General features: G+C 44.2%; 1 protein-coding gene across 2 annotated transcripts in view; it reads left to right on the forward strand.

Annotated features, from left to right (window-relative positions):
- DNAJC5 (DnaJ heat shock protein family (Hsp40) member C5) overlaps positions 1 to 15,331 on the forward strand; it is a 234,187-nt gene that overhangs the window by 69,543 nt on the left and 149,313 nt on the right. The window contains exon 2 of one of the 2 annotated variants that reach the window (XM_085619651.1): positions 14,145 to 14,241. The exons of the other annotated variant lie outside the window; for it this stretch is intronic. The gene's annotated coding sequence lies outside the window, so the exon portion shown is untranslated. The remainder of the gene's footprint in view (positions 1 to 14,144; positions 14,242 to 15,331) is intronic. 2 annotated transcript variants of the gene reach the window in all.

The raw sequence follows: 15,331 nt of genomic DNA on the forward strand, positions 1-15,331 counted from the left end.
TAAAGACAGGTAGCGAACTCAATTACTTGGGACGGGCCCACGTCCTTCGTGTCTAATAACCCACCTTCTTACAGACGTTCTCCAATCTGCTATGGTTGATGTGGTGGGAGCAACACTGTCTGCAGTCTTTTATCATATTTAGCGGGGTGCAGGCAGCAATGTCTTTGGCGGGATTGTGCGGTTAGCACTGTTTCTGCTCATCTGTGGATGCTGTGTTGTGTACAAGGACTGTGGGTATACTGCGTCCATTCTTTCGTAGAGAGGTCTGCTTTTAAAACTTTACTATATCTGGAAATTAAATAATATTAACACGTGGTTGAAGTATGTACATTCAAAACTCCATCCTCGTATTCATAATGCAGCGTGCTCAATTGTAACTGCATTTGTTGCATTGCTGTGAGGCATTCAGTGGTTATTGGGCATTATTCATGGAAACGTCTGTTTATAATTGGTTTCCAGGGCCTCGGTTACTATTGTAATCAAATTGAATAGCAATGTTACTTCCTTTGTATACTTCAGGTCGCTCTCGCAGTGTACCAAGCCTGACCAGTCTGGACTTGCCTCAGGAGATGGTCGACAGTTTGGAAATTTCTGTTGCTCTCTTTTTCTCTCTCCCACCTTTATCCGATATTTGTCCTTTTTGTGTCTTGCACGGTGTTCTATCCATTCCCAGACCATGGAGAGGAGTAAAGGACCCAGTTAATGGAGGATTAAGATTTCACGATAGACGGTTAGGAGAACTACTCAAAGGTGAATGTTAAAGGGCCAATGCCCGTGAACCAAAAATCTGCAGTCTGCATCCTTGGGTCACACCATAGCAAATTTATGATCAGGCAGTAGCCACCTTCACCTATAAAGGCCAGTGGGTTCAATCCCCATCCAGCAGTGGTAATGCCCATTGGATTCGCAGATTGTCAAGTCCCATGGTAGGCTGAAAAAGTTAGAAAGGGGCAATGTCGTAAAGTTTTCTTAGTACCGCAACTTTCATCTCTTCAGTCACTCCACAGGCCAAGCACTAAATTCCCTTGAATGAACTCCATTGAAGCCCAGCATTGAATCCTGCTAGAAACCAAGCTCAGAGCACATACAGTGTGGCAGTAATGACAAACTCACCTCCTTTGAGGCCGTCTCGTCCTCTAGTTGTTTTTTTTATTCCTTACTCAGTAGCATATTCATCACAAACTGAATCAGCAAGACATGAAACCAGATTGTAAGTGCAATGAAACAGCCTGGAGCAGAAGCTCTTGGCTTACCACCGGCAGCACATTTTGAGAGGCGCGGACATTCTTTAGAAGCAATGGGTCTAGATCGTCCTAGCGGCAGCGATCTATAGTTGGCTATTGTGGCCTATAGAAGTGTATGTGGTGGGCATTGGTCAGCTGTTGTAAGAACCATAGACGACCGCCTTTATTAAGTTCTGACAGTGACCTACAAATCGTGGACACTTAGATGATAGGAAGATCTGGGGAAGCTTTCACAGACTTACTGATCCTGTCACTTTCTCAGCAGCCTAAGGCATCCTTGAAACTTCTGCCTACTGCCTCCCAGTGACTAGCAAATAAGATGGGCAGTCAATGGCGCTGATACCTGAAATTAGCAGTTGCTGGTAAGTTGAGGTCCTATTCCTTCTTGTAGCGATATTTCTACCCTGTTCATAGTGCTGATACAAGAGCAAACGGTATTTGTTTTTGCACTCCTGATGATCAAGAGGTGAATGCAACTTAAGCTAGCTCAGGTACTGAGCAGATACTTGGATCATAAGTTATTCATTGCTAGATCTCACACACAAACCTAGATTAAAAGTGAGCTACAGAAACTAGTCACCTTTTACATTTCCTGGTTACCTTAAAGGTGGGGGCAGTAAGCTAACATCTACTTCCTACTAGACCTTGTTCGAAGATTGCAAGAAATAGCGGATCAAATAGGAAAATGCTTACAAGAAAGGAAACTGGACACAGTGGTTTCTCTCTTTTTAATTTTTGCTTACGGTTCACTCTCTACCTTGGGATGAAAAAAGAGCACTAACATTTTATTTATTGGGAACATGGCCAGCAATGGGGCAGGGTTAAATGCCTGAATGTTTAATTCGCTCTTGCGAAAATAGCTGGTTAAATGGTTGCACTAATCTTGTAATACCGTGGGCCCTGTGTGTCCCTCTCATCTTGAAGATCTTGAAAACCGGTCCTGTGGACTACGTAGGCAATGCTCAAGAACAAAGGTAAGGATCTTAATGTTTTGGATTATGCGCACCTAATATTTTTCTAGATTCTAAATTTAAAAGAAAGGGAACTGGTGACAATCAAATGGCCTACTGTGTGTACCTGAGTCTTTGGAAAGTCCAGGTCAGAATCTGTTTTACGAGAAGTAAAAGATTAAAAGCCATGAGACAACAATCACCCCTTCAATGTCAAATAAATGAAGTCATGCACCTACAAAGTGTATCAATAACATCTTTAACAGAAAGAACAGTGTTGAAACCGTGCATGGGGACTCTGAATTTTAAAAACTATATTACATATGGACCTTCCCAGGTGGCATCCACTTGCAACTTGAAGTAAGGTCCCTTGGTTATAGAGCAATTAAGGACAGTCTGAAGATGCTAAATAAGAAGGAAAACGAATGGTCATGCTCTGAGGCCCAGAGGCACTGTTTGGAGGAAAGTTGACTTGCTCCACTAGAAAGACAATCTGAGACCATGAAGGAGAAAAACATTGCGAGGTTGTGATCAAGATTGGTGTCTCAACGTTCTGTGCGGGTGTTTGCAAATTGTCACATTTCACAAATATAGTACCCCTCTTATCTTTTGTCAAAGTGATGGTGCTGAGGCTGTGGACATGAATGAGAAGAACCCGAGCAATTGCATGGTTGTGGAGCCCTGAAAACACTACACTTGCAAATGTGTTAACCCACCTATAACAGCTGCTGATATGGCAGCGAGCTGGGATGTCTAAATCTATTCTGCGATGTCTAAATCTATTCTGGGATGTGGCTGCAAGAGGGTATCCAGAAAAATAAAATACCTCCCACTTTGAGCCAAATCTTGAAATGTATTGAGTGAGAAGAGCATTACTAGAACTCCTTTGGTTGCTTCCAGGAGGGAATTCTGTTCCCCCACCGGGTCCTACCCAGGGGCGGGGGGGGGGGGGGGGTTCCCCCGAGCTGCAGAGCTCCCCATCAGGAACAGCTGCAAAGTATGGTTATCAAAAGGCAAGCGTAGAGACTTTGAATATGGAAAACACCTCCATTCCCAATTAATGTTTTCTAAATTGCCGTTTCCTGCAATTTTCTGTCAAGATGGTTTAAAATAAAAATGCAGAAGTCTTCATTAGGATCATGTGAGGCCACTTCCTGTGATGTCATGGGGGTCAAGGGCAAGTGAGGTTACATCTTCCACTGCTTTCATTTTCAGATTGCTACTGCACCGCTTGCTCATATTAGGACATTTTTTTACAGAAGCCACCTACCTAATAGGAACTCATTGAGGTGACCTGAGACAGCAGGCACCACGCCAGAAATAAATCTGTACAATAGCGCAATTGTACAACTATTATCACCCTCAACAGATGAGCGATCGCTCCAGTGCACCACACTGAGAAAGGGGCATCACACCGTATGCATATCATGGATCCAGCATCTATGACTTTATTGTAGTTTTCCAGCAACAAAAGCTGCCTTGCACAAAACAGGACATTCTGTTATTTGCCGGAAACCCATTCATTCACCAAATGTTTCTGGAATATTTCCAAACTGTTGATCTGGAAACCCCTCATTCTTGTCACAGTGGGAAAAGGAGATTCCTACAAAGTGTTCAAGTTAAGGACACAAAAAATCTGCTCCACAGATTGCTGCCTGTGCAACGCTATAGAGACATTGCAGAGCCAACCTGTGTTTCGGGCGTTCACTGGTTGGATGAGGCAACACGCTTCAAAGGGACCTGCTCCTTACTAAACGCCATGTCAACAAGCGCTATTGCCACATTCCTTCCCACCCAACCCATGGTTCATTTGTGAAAGTGCATTCCCTCTGTGTGCTACGAAGAGAGGAAAGGCACTATTTGAACTCTCATATATCAACATAACTAAAACTATCTTCTCTTTTGTTTAAAACTTGCCACCACAGAGTTAATGGCACTGTAAGGAAATCCTGCTATTGCCCAACGCAACAGTATTCATTTTACTGATATCAGGAGGATGAACATATATTGTTGGCAAACCGATCAACCCAGTAAACAAATTATTTCTCACAGAAACATGCCCTACAGAGCCAACAGAAATCTTGTGTATAAGACCATCCAACACCCTCACATGCCCTACAAAGCATGAAAGTAAGCAATGGAAAAATTCCCTGGTAACACCATATCATTCAACACAGCTATATGAACAATACACAACTATTCATTGATATTGAGTGAAATAAATGGCAACGTCCTGTTACTCACTCACCAAGATGCAGAAACACACAGGGGCTTATTTACAAGCCCTTTGCGCCGCCGGTGCGTCACTTTTTCCTATGTTAAAAGTGACGCAACGGTGGCGCAAGGGGGTTGTAAATAAGCCCCACAGTGCTGTGATTCCAAGCAAGCTTTGGCGCAGTGGGAACACAGTGTCTTTCCTTAAATCAAAAAGAAAGGTCACTAAACACCAAGCAGAACAAAGCTTCTAAGTGCTGTAAAACCTACTGAACAATGATTGGCTACCGCGACTCCGGACAGATGGAAAACCAAGAGCAGCCCCCTCTGTGCTGCAGAGAGGCTTCAACGGCACACAAATTGTAGACATGTGCTGTAAGAATAGTCATAACAAAATGCAGGAATCAATACCAGTCGGCCACCCTGGACCAGCAGTGCCAGTTTGCAGCCACGGTCGGTAGTAGGAGTAACTGCAGGGCGGTGACGTGGGGAGGGGGAGGGGCAGGGTGGGGTTTAGTAAACTATGGATTACGGAGGTTTACAGGTAAGTTAACATATAAATTAAATAAAACGAATTTCGTTGCGTGCACTGCATCCCCAAATGCGATGCTGTGCACGCAACAAAATTAGTTTTATTAATTTATATGTTAACTTACCTGTAAACCTCCGTAACCCATAGTTTACTACCCCCCACTCTGCCCCTCCCCCTCCACACGTCACCGCCCTGCAGTTACTCCTACTACCGACCGCGGCTGCCAGTTTGGCTAGAGTGTCACTAGTGAAAGTAAATATCACTGATGCTATTTGTTAGGGCTGTTTACACGGAGCGGACTGGGGCAGTTTGAGTTGTTCATGACATAAGCTCTAACATTTGAGCGACTGATTATGGTGAGTCAAAAATAACATTGTTGCATTTCTCACAGAGCACAAAGACCACACACTTACACCACGCAAAGAGTGTAAAATATGTAATTTGCCACTGAGTGGCTGGTCCGAATGTTGGAACAAATGCCAGTACCACGCTCAGTACACTCCCAGAGATCAGGGTGACCTTTCTAAGTGTGTGGGCGGCTCCCTTTAAGTTCTACTGTAGCTTGTCTTGCTGGTCACCTCTTCAAATCCTGCCTAAAGTTCAATATAAAGAATCTAGGCTAACACAAACCCTTACTGTATAATGAAGAATTAGAGGGGGGTCCGAGGGAATTTTAACGACCTGCAAGGATTATATCCCCAATTATATACTTATTACCAACAAAGAAATCCTTGGGTATTTAAAAGGGCATCTAAGGTGATGTGCAAAATCACACAGGAAAACCTGTGGGATGAACCCTTTAAAGACGAAAACCCTCACCCACCATAGGTGGCATGCTTCATCATTTGGGTTTCTCCTCTCGGTGACGAGTACAGGGTGGGTGGAGGAGATGGCCTAGAGTGATGAACACAGAGAGGCAGCAACAGAGAAAGAGAATGATGGGGACAGGAGTGGACATAAGTGATGGAGAAGAGACCTTTGTGTGGTCGAGAACCGAAGGAAAGAGTGCGAGAGATAAAGATAAAAGGGGAAGGAAACGACAAAGCCAGAAACAGGGAAGAGAGTGAGTAAGTGATAAAAAGGAAGTGATGGAGAGACTCGAAGGAGATGATCTGATGGAGACATACAGGGAGGAGAGTGAGCGATGACCGAGACAAAGAGGATAATATATGATGGAGACACAGGGAGGAGAGTGATAAAGAGAGACAACGACAATATTGTCTGATGGAGACACGCACAGAGGAGAGTGAGTGATAGATAATGATTGACGGAGAGAGACAGCAAGGATATTTTGTGATGGAGACACACAGGATAGTGAGTGATAGAGAGGAAGTGATGGAGAGACTCGAAGGGCATCATCTAATGGACACTCATAGAGAGGAGAGTGAGTGATAGAGAATGAGTGTTGAGAGAGACAAAGAGGATATTATATGATGGAGATACAGGGAGGAGAGAGAGTGAAGAGAGTGAGTGATAGAGAGGAAGTGATGGAGACAGACAGAGGAGATTGTCTGATGGTGTCACGCAGGGAGGAGAGTGAGTGATAGAACAGAGTGATGGAGGGAGAGAGACAATGTGGATCTTGTATGATGGAGACATACAGGGTGGAGAGTGAGTGATAGAGGATGAGTGATGAGAGAGACAAAGAGGATATTATATGATTGAGACGCAGGGGGTAGAGGGAGTGATGAATAGACAACAACAATATTATATGATTGAGATGAACACAGAGGAGAGTGAGTGATAGAGAATGAGTGATGGAGAGAGACAGGATATTGTGTGACGGCGACACAAACAGAAGAGAGTGAGTGATAGAGAGGAAGTGATGGAGAGAGGCTTGAGGGGCATAATCTGTCACCTGAACCCACAGACAACAACCCTTGAAGAAGCACCGACAGCCTCGGAAGCAGACCTGTGGAGTAGGCAGACCTTTTGCCTACCCCCCCACCCCCCCAAGACCTGTACCCTGTGGAAGTCCTACATGAAGAGGTCAACCGGAGGGGCCCCTTCCACGTATCCTGCAGGGGGGCCCCCTCAAGTTTCGTTACGCCACTGGTCCAACCCACAGCTAAGATTTTATGATACACACGTGGCACATTGCCATCTACCCCCCCCCCCCCCCCTACACTCCTGAAGTGTGGAGTTCATGACGCCTCCATGTGGGTTGCATCCCAAAAAAGGTTGTAGGGACAGCAGCAGAGGTGTCATGAAAGCCCACTGAGATGTGAATGGGGTTGGGGAAGTTGGTTATTTTGAAGTCCAATTCGGTGATATTATTTGGATGGCGTATGAGCAGAAAGGTAACATTTTAAAGTTATCTGGTGGAGCTCACACAAATAACTTGGTTACATATGATGGGTGCAAACGGTTTTGAATTTGACTAGGTGCAGTAGGAAAGTTCTTATTATTTGCAGCGTTCAATATTCCTACACTTCATATTAAATGCCTCCGCTCCGCGACCAAGAGGAATAGGGTTTTAGCTATTTTATCTTAAATGAGCTTGGTAGTATGAGCTATACAGGAAACGGTCACCAAAGGAAGATATACAGTCCATTAGAGAAAACATTCAAGCAGTTGGGTGGAAGAGGACATCCACAGTGAAATGGTACGGGCATTGATACAGTGCTTGCTATCCCTGTTGAGATACCGAAGCACTTTGGGACAGGTAGCACGCTACTCCATGGGAGATCAATGTTAGTAATTAGTCTGGTATAAAGGTTCTATTTAGTTACTCGGTTTCGATGCCATGCAGTTTAAAAATTATTCTCAAACAGATTAGCTTGACCATGTGCGGGTTCCAAATGTGACGCTTATTTCTTGCGCTTGAGTTAATAGGATGTTTTACATTAATCGTAACTTTGTCATGCGTATGGATTGTCATGAAATTAATTTTCATACTGTTTGTGAAAATGCATTTGGATAATATATTGTCATGTCACTCATGCACTGTTTTTGTTATGTTACATAGGGAAAGCTAGCCACCATTTCGTCTGATCAGTATTAGTTCTCAGACTGTAGATAAAAACATGAATGTGTAATTCCATATATAATCTCATGCGTTATTTTGTATTTCAAGCATATTTTGGCTGGGGTTTATATATACAATCGACATGCATGGAAGTGACCATCGAGAAAGTGAAAGAGAGGAGGGCGGCGAGAGGCACGTTACCGACTCTGCCGGAGTGACACATCCGTGCGCACTTCCTGGGAGATCTGTCGCTTGGGGAACTTAATTAAGGTATCCTCCACGTCCCATCAGTGTTCGCCGACATCTCTCGCCTTTCTACTTCGTGGGGCCAGAACACACCCCGGAGAAGAGCTCCCCCCTCTCCTACAGTGGCATAGAGAGGCACCAGTATGCCTTTTCTCTGGGCAGCCTGCACGGAGAAGGTGGAGGCTGACATTACCGCAGTTGAAGGAATCGCCGGACGGGACTGCAGGTCCCAGGAGCCCTGAGCGCCGCAGCGCCGCAGCTGTGTAGCGGCACGCCCTCCCGCCACCCCGCCCACTAACGGGATAACGATCCACCCCTATTTTCCATTGGATGTTCTTTTGGCCAAATTGCACCATTACAAGCGGAGCGGGACGCGACGCGGGACGCCCTGGACGAAGCCCGGACTAAGGGCGGACAGTCTGAGACAGTCCGGGACAGGAGGGGGCAGGTGGGAGCAGCAGACTGGCTTTTGAATACCTGTGTTACTTAAGTTTACTATTGTTCACTCTGTGGTGTGTATTGATTGCCAAGTTACTGTTGGTTACTGTTTAAAGCTCCCCGGGGATTGGAAGTTATATGTGATAACCTATTTGGGGAACCCTGGTATATTGTTGTTGGTGTCTACAATAAGAAATTTCTGGGGGGTCCCGGAGTCCGATCTGCTAATTATGCCTAAAGCAAAAATAGCAGCCTCGACCACAACCATGGACAATTATTTGGTTAAGATGGTCGATAAAATTAATCAGGAACGTCGGAAATCATTAGGTCGTCCTGGGTCATCGAGTTTGATTTCCCCCCCGCCCATTTGTTTGGCCTCTGAGCACCCCCTTGTTCAGGATCTTAATACTCCCTTATTACCCCCTGATTGTATATCTGAGGGAGTTGTCACTGACACTATCAGTTTGGATAGCGACACCCCTGAGTCCACGATCGACCCTGAACCAGGCCAAGCTATTCTACCTGATGTACCTATCCCCAGTCAGTCTGTTCCCAGACGCCAAAAATTAATACGCACCTGTAGGAACATTACTAAACCCATACAGTCTAAGCGAGGAGGGAATCGCCATACTAATATAAAGGACACCACCCCGCAGATAAATGTCCCAGCCCAATCTGTGCTAACGGAAGGAGTTAAGGTCACTTTAGATAAAGAACAGCTGGATCTTATAACCCAGGCTATAGTTGCTAAGTTTGACATATTTGTTAAACCTTTATTGACCAAACTTTCTACTCTTGCCGATGAAGTAGTCAGATTGGGAGGTATCTTGGATTCTTTTATCAAGGCTAGTCCAGCCCCATCCAATATTACTGGTACACAGGTGCCTGAGGAAATTTCATTAACTACCTCCGATACAGCCCCATTGATGGCCGAGAACAGTAGTTCTGAATGCAGACCCGGGTGTGCCCCTGGAAAGCCTGTTGCGGTTCCCAATGTACCATCTCAGCGGCAAAACACTACTAAACCACCCGCCGTTTTAGCACCGGGGGAATCGTTGGGCCACAATGATAACTTCCCTAGCTCCAGAAACCCCCAACCGAACCTGCCACCTACGTGTGCACCATTTGTTGCTGTCCTTATGAACGTCCCCCCTGTTAAGAGGTTTGATAGCAATCCTGCCAGTGTAGAATCACACTCGTCATTAAAGAATAAAACTGTGGACTGGCTCCACCGACAGTGTGATTTCCCTATAGCACTATCCAGAGATATACTTTGTACCAGGAGAACTAACTGGGTTGGTAAGTCCCGTAAGACATGCGAAGGCGACTGTATAGTCATCAACTTTCGCAACCCTCAACTTACCTCCACAGTTTTAATTAAAGCCGCTTCTCTCCCAGTGACCGAACATGGTATATCCCTGCGGCCCCTTGGGTACTTTTACAGAGATTTTGCAACCCAACCTGTCATTCAATCTGTTGTTGAGCGCCATTGGTATAGGCCTAGAGTACAGGATATGGGTGCTACACCCACTATCTCTACATTTAATAGATTTCAGCCATTAAGTGGGCTTGATTACAATGACTGACTGGAGCCGTCCATAGATGGTGCTAGGACGGAGGACCTGGACTCGAGCAAAGTGAGCTACATTGGGGCCTCCAGGATATCAACAACTATTATTAACAATATTGGTGTAAGCAAACTGGACTCTACTGTGGCATGCGACCAAGAAGATCTGGTTAACGTGAGAGGGGATAGGTCCCCGATGAACCCTTCCACATGTTTAGTTAACTCTGGTTCAAGTGTCATAGCTTGTTGGAATGTTGCGGGACTTTCCCACAAGGATGATTGCTTAGGTTGGTTTGATTTTATCAATCTTTTTAATATTTTATGTTTCCAGGAAACCTGGAGTTTGGTCCCCATTAACTATAACGGGTTTGTCTCGTATTCAATACCTGCAGTGGCTTCAAACTCAGGAAGAGCCAAGGGTGGCCTCCTGACACTGATTTCTGTTGACGCCCCGTTTGTAGTAAAGAAACATGTCCCGGTGGGGGACCATTCCCAGATCCTTTGGCTTTGTAAGGAGCAGGATAGGAATATCCTTTTAATCAATTTTTATAATAATGTTTTTGATAATTCTAGGCAAAGGATAGCTTTTGCTTTGGAGGAAGCTTTGGTTAAAATTGTTACAGGAAATGAAATCGCTTTTGAATTTATCTGGTTGGGTGATTTTAATATTTCTACCTGTGTGTCCTCTGCCCATAGGGTCTGTGGTTTTTTAAGTACCCAAGGAGAGGGAGTCGCCCATTTTCCCCATAATCTTTATGGGGATTCATTAAATAAAATCCTGATGACATATGATATGGTGATCATGGGGAATGCGAGGGGTGTCCGTGATGAAATTGTCCCTACCTTCACGGGCAGAAACGCTAACTCTGTCATTGATTTTATTTGTACTTCCACTAGCCTTATTCCATGGTGTTCAGTCCCTCTGGTAGTAGATAATTTGATTAGTGATCACAACTGCCTGACCATGGAGTTGGCCTTTTGGAAAACTAATGTAGGTCCCAAACCTAGTATTGTGGATAACATTGAACCACATAGACCAAATGGATTTAGAATTAGGTGGAAGGGAGAGAAGGCAGACCTCCTGTCTAGTTCCATCATTGAGAACTGCTCTAAAGAAATTGAAACTATCCTAGTGAGTGAAGAATCGACAGCTGTAATCCTGAATACATTTGTCGATATCAATCACTCCATAGAAGCAGTATTCACCATTAATTTTAAGGGCAATTCAAATCGGCTAAGGGGGTGGTTTGATCATGCCTGTACTGCTGCCCTGAAGAGCCTTAAGGTGGCATTGGCAGAAAAACAGAGGGACATTACTCTTATCCGGCATCTTAGGGCAACCTATAAGGCAGCCGTGTCAGTAAGGAAGGCAGAACTTAAGCGTGAGGCATGGGATAAGTTAGATCGGGCCGCCGAAACCTCTGACTCCTCGCTGTTTTGGGCCACAGTCAACAGCCCTTTCTTAAGGGACGAGGCTGCGCCTATCCTGTCAGCTAACGTTGGCGTGGAAAGCTGGGTTTCCCACTTTTCCCTGATTTTTGATTCTGATAAACACATGGACAATGGTGGTGGGGTCCGGCCAATTATTCCCCTAGATATTACTTGTGCCGAGGTTAAGAAATGCATTGTTGCAAGTAAAGGTGGGAAGGCTCAGGGACCTGATGGTGTGCCGGTGGATATTTACAAAAAAGAACCTGAAATCTGGGGCCCATTACTGACCAAGGTATTTAATACAGCTGTGAGACTTGGTGCACCGCCTACATGGGAGGAATCTATTATTATCCCCATCTATAAAAAGGGGGAGAAGGGTGATGCTAAGAACTATCGGCCTATCTCCCTTCTCGATTCGTCCGTGAAAATTATGAGCCGGGTGCTCCTTGTCAGATTAGAAGAATGGGCTGAAGATAATAATATCCTGGCCAATTCCCAATATGGATTCAGGAAGGGCAGAGGCACAGTTGAACAGTGCCTCAACCTAGAACTACTAATTGGGAAATATACTATGGCCAAGAAAGGTTCCCTCTTCCTCTGTTTCGCCGACCTTAGTAGTGCCTTCGATATGGTTAATCATCAGATTCTTTGGGAGACACTACTTGGTATGGGGGCACCGGAGGGCATTGTCCATTTCCTGGCTAGACTGTACGTTAACCTTAGCTCTAGCGTTCGGTACGGCCCGGGCGGGGAGTGTACTCCTAAGTTTGCTGTTAAGCGTGGCATTAGGCAGGGGTGTGTGTTAGCCCCATTGCTTTTCACACTTTTTATCAACGAGGTAGACTCTGTCTTAAGGTCTGTGGGGGCAGATGCCCCAATGATTCTTGACTCCTATATCCCGGTATTACTGTATGCGGACGACGCAGTACTTCTTTCTAGGACCCCTGTAGGCCTCCAACGCCTTATGGACAGGTTTTCCCTGTTTATTGGGGAAAGGAAGCTGGTCATTAACAAAACAAAGACCTTTGTCATGGAATGTGGTAAGGGCCGTAAAAAACCTCATTCATTCTTTATGGAAGGACAGAGGGTACAGACGGTAGATACATTTAACTACTTGGGTATCACCTTTTCCAAGACAGGTAGCTGGACCAGCGAAGTCACCCACGTTAGAGCAAGAATGGCGAAATGTGCTCACGGGGTATTCACGTTCGCCTATAAGATCTGGGATAAACGGATTAGTGACATGCTGAAGATCTACCAAATGAGGTGCCTTTCAATTGCCCTTTATGGAGCAGGTGTCTGGGGGCATGTTTCGGTTGGGAGTCTCCAAGTGGAGGAAAACCTGTTTCTAAAAAGGTTACTCTGCTTGCCTACTTCAGCATCAACGCATTTGGTCCATAGGGAATTTGGAATATCCCATCTTCTAGATTCCATTGCCCATAGACCTTTAATGCTGTGGCGTGCGATCTGGGCTAAGGAGGAGACCTCCATGAACCGAGCTATTATTAAGGATTGTTTATCTCTAGATAATCATTTGAAGATCCCCTGGGTAAAATTTGTTATGCACAGTTTTAAGGACATATATGGTGTTAATCTTTATGAGGACTGTTATGCTGCCAATAGTATGTCCAAAAGCGAAATGAAGTCTATTTGGTTGTCACTAAAGTTTGAGCAACATTTGAAGGCCAGTAGCAATTTATCCACCTGCAAGCTCTATGACAGCTGTTGTGAGATGTCAGGTTATCAATCTTATTTGAGCTTTGTTACTAGGCCCTCTCACAGGTTCGTTTTAATCAGACTGCGCTTCGGAATTGTTCACCATTTGGTGGCGTTTCCTAATACCAAAAAATACCCCATGGGTCCTTGTCCCTGTGATGGAACTACAGCCCAAAGTACAATGCACCTTCTATTGTTTTGCCCACTATATGGTAATTACCGTATTGCATTTTTAAAACCCCTGTATAAGAAACTCGGTGTCAGAACAGTTAAGGATGTCATGAAACTGATATTTAACCCCTCTCCCGATGTCTGTTTTTTTACAGCCACATTCCTTTTAAAAGCTATCAAGGCTAGGCCTAGTATTATCATCTTTTAAAATTGATATTGTTGTATTTTATGTATTCTGTTTTAACCCCATTGATGAAGTTTTTTATGAATTATTTTTGTTATTAGCTTATGTGTACCATCGATGTTTTTATGTGTACTGCTTTTATGGACTTTGTTGTCAAGCTCCGAATAAAGCTTTATGAATTGAATTGAATTGACATGCATGGTCATGATTTGTGTAAGGTATGCAATAATATTTTCATAGTTTCTCTGACTGTTATGAGAAATGTTTATTAAACTCTAGCAGTATGCTGTGGTCTGTCCAGAGATGGTCTTTTGTTGTTTACTTGTGCCTCTGGTTATCGTAGGATTAGGCTTATTTCAATTGGTTCTGCTATGGTTGTGGCTGAGGATAAGGTGTGTGTAGTCTTTTCGTTTTGTCAGTTTGATACTGAAGTTTTCTTTTGGACTCGGATTTGAGCATTATGTTTTTTCTTGTGCTAAATAGGGTTCAACGGGTTCCTGTCTTGCTTATGAGTTACCAGACTAATACAGAAGGATGACCAGTCATCACCATCCTCCTGAGTTCTAGGTGCCTGTTAATGGTTTGTATCCTTGCTGGAATGGGTTCCATAATTTAGCATCTTGTTTGTAAAAGGATATAGCACCAATTGTGTTTTTTTTTATTGTAGGGTGGTGTAAGTAATTTGGGTGCTAATCTCAAATGCAGTTTCCTTTTCTGAGAGCTTCTCTTAAGCTTCATATTTGGGAAAACTGAGCGCTTTTCTTTTATTGCCTTATGTGTACTGCAGGGAATGCAATTGAAGCCAGTGAAGTAAACACAAGGGAGGTGTTGTCTCGTAGTTCTGCGTGTAGGCATGGCCTTACAGCTGCATTCTGGATTCTTTGGAGACATTTCGTAACTGGAGTTGATATTCCATATCACAAGCCACGGGCATTATCCAGTAGTGGTATGATTTTGGCAGTGGATGCAATGATCTTCTGAGGGAATTCGAAGAGTATCCTCATGGTATGAAATGTGGATTCCGTTACTTGATTTACTTGAAGATTCAGAGAGATGGTGGAATCCATGATTGATCATTCCTAGGTTTGATGCTTAGGGAGTAAATTGCCCTTTGTTCATCTCTTGTAGTGTAAAGTTTCCAGATATTTTCTCTTTATGCTGTTCTTTACAAAGATCTATTTTAGTTCCTTAAAAACGGCTCTGTGAAACCAGTAAATTGTATCGCCTGGTGGGAGAATTTAGGTGAATGTTGATCTCTGCTAACGGCTACTGCCCAGAGGCTACTATGTATCTGTCCCTAGCTCTTGGGTTACATCATCAATGCAGACATTTTCTGGGTCCTCTTCTGATAGTGGATCCATTTGTTATCCTGGTTTCAGGGTTTGTTAGCATACCTATTTGCGAGTTGAGGTATATGAATAGGTGTACTTTTGTTTGTACTTGATCTCAGTGTGTGGCTGGGATAAATGTTAGACATTTAATTAGAAGGCTTCTTTTTGTAGTTAAGTTAATAGTTGTGAGGGTCCAGATTAATATTAGGGAAAGAGCCGGGGGCCCTGTGTGCAGAGTAACTCTGCCCAGACAGGGAATAAACAATAAATGGTTACGAGAACACCTGGGCAAGATGGATTTTAGCTTATGCGGGCATAACAATTTCAAGTCAATCAAGA

Source organism: Triturus cristatus, chromosome 7 (genome assembly GCF_964204655.1).
Source record: "Triturus cristatus chromosome 7, aTriCri1.1, whole genome shotgun sequence".
NCBI lineage: Eukaryota > Metazoa > Chordata > Amphibia > Caudata > Salamandridae > Triturus > Triturus cristatus.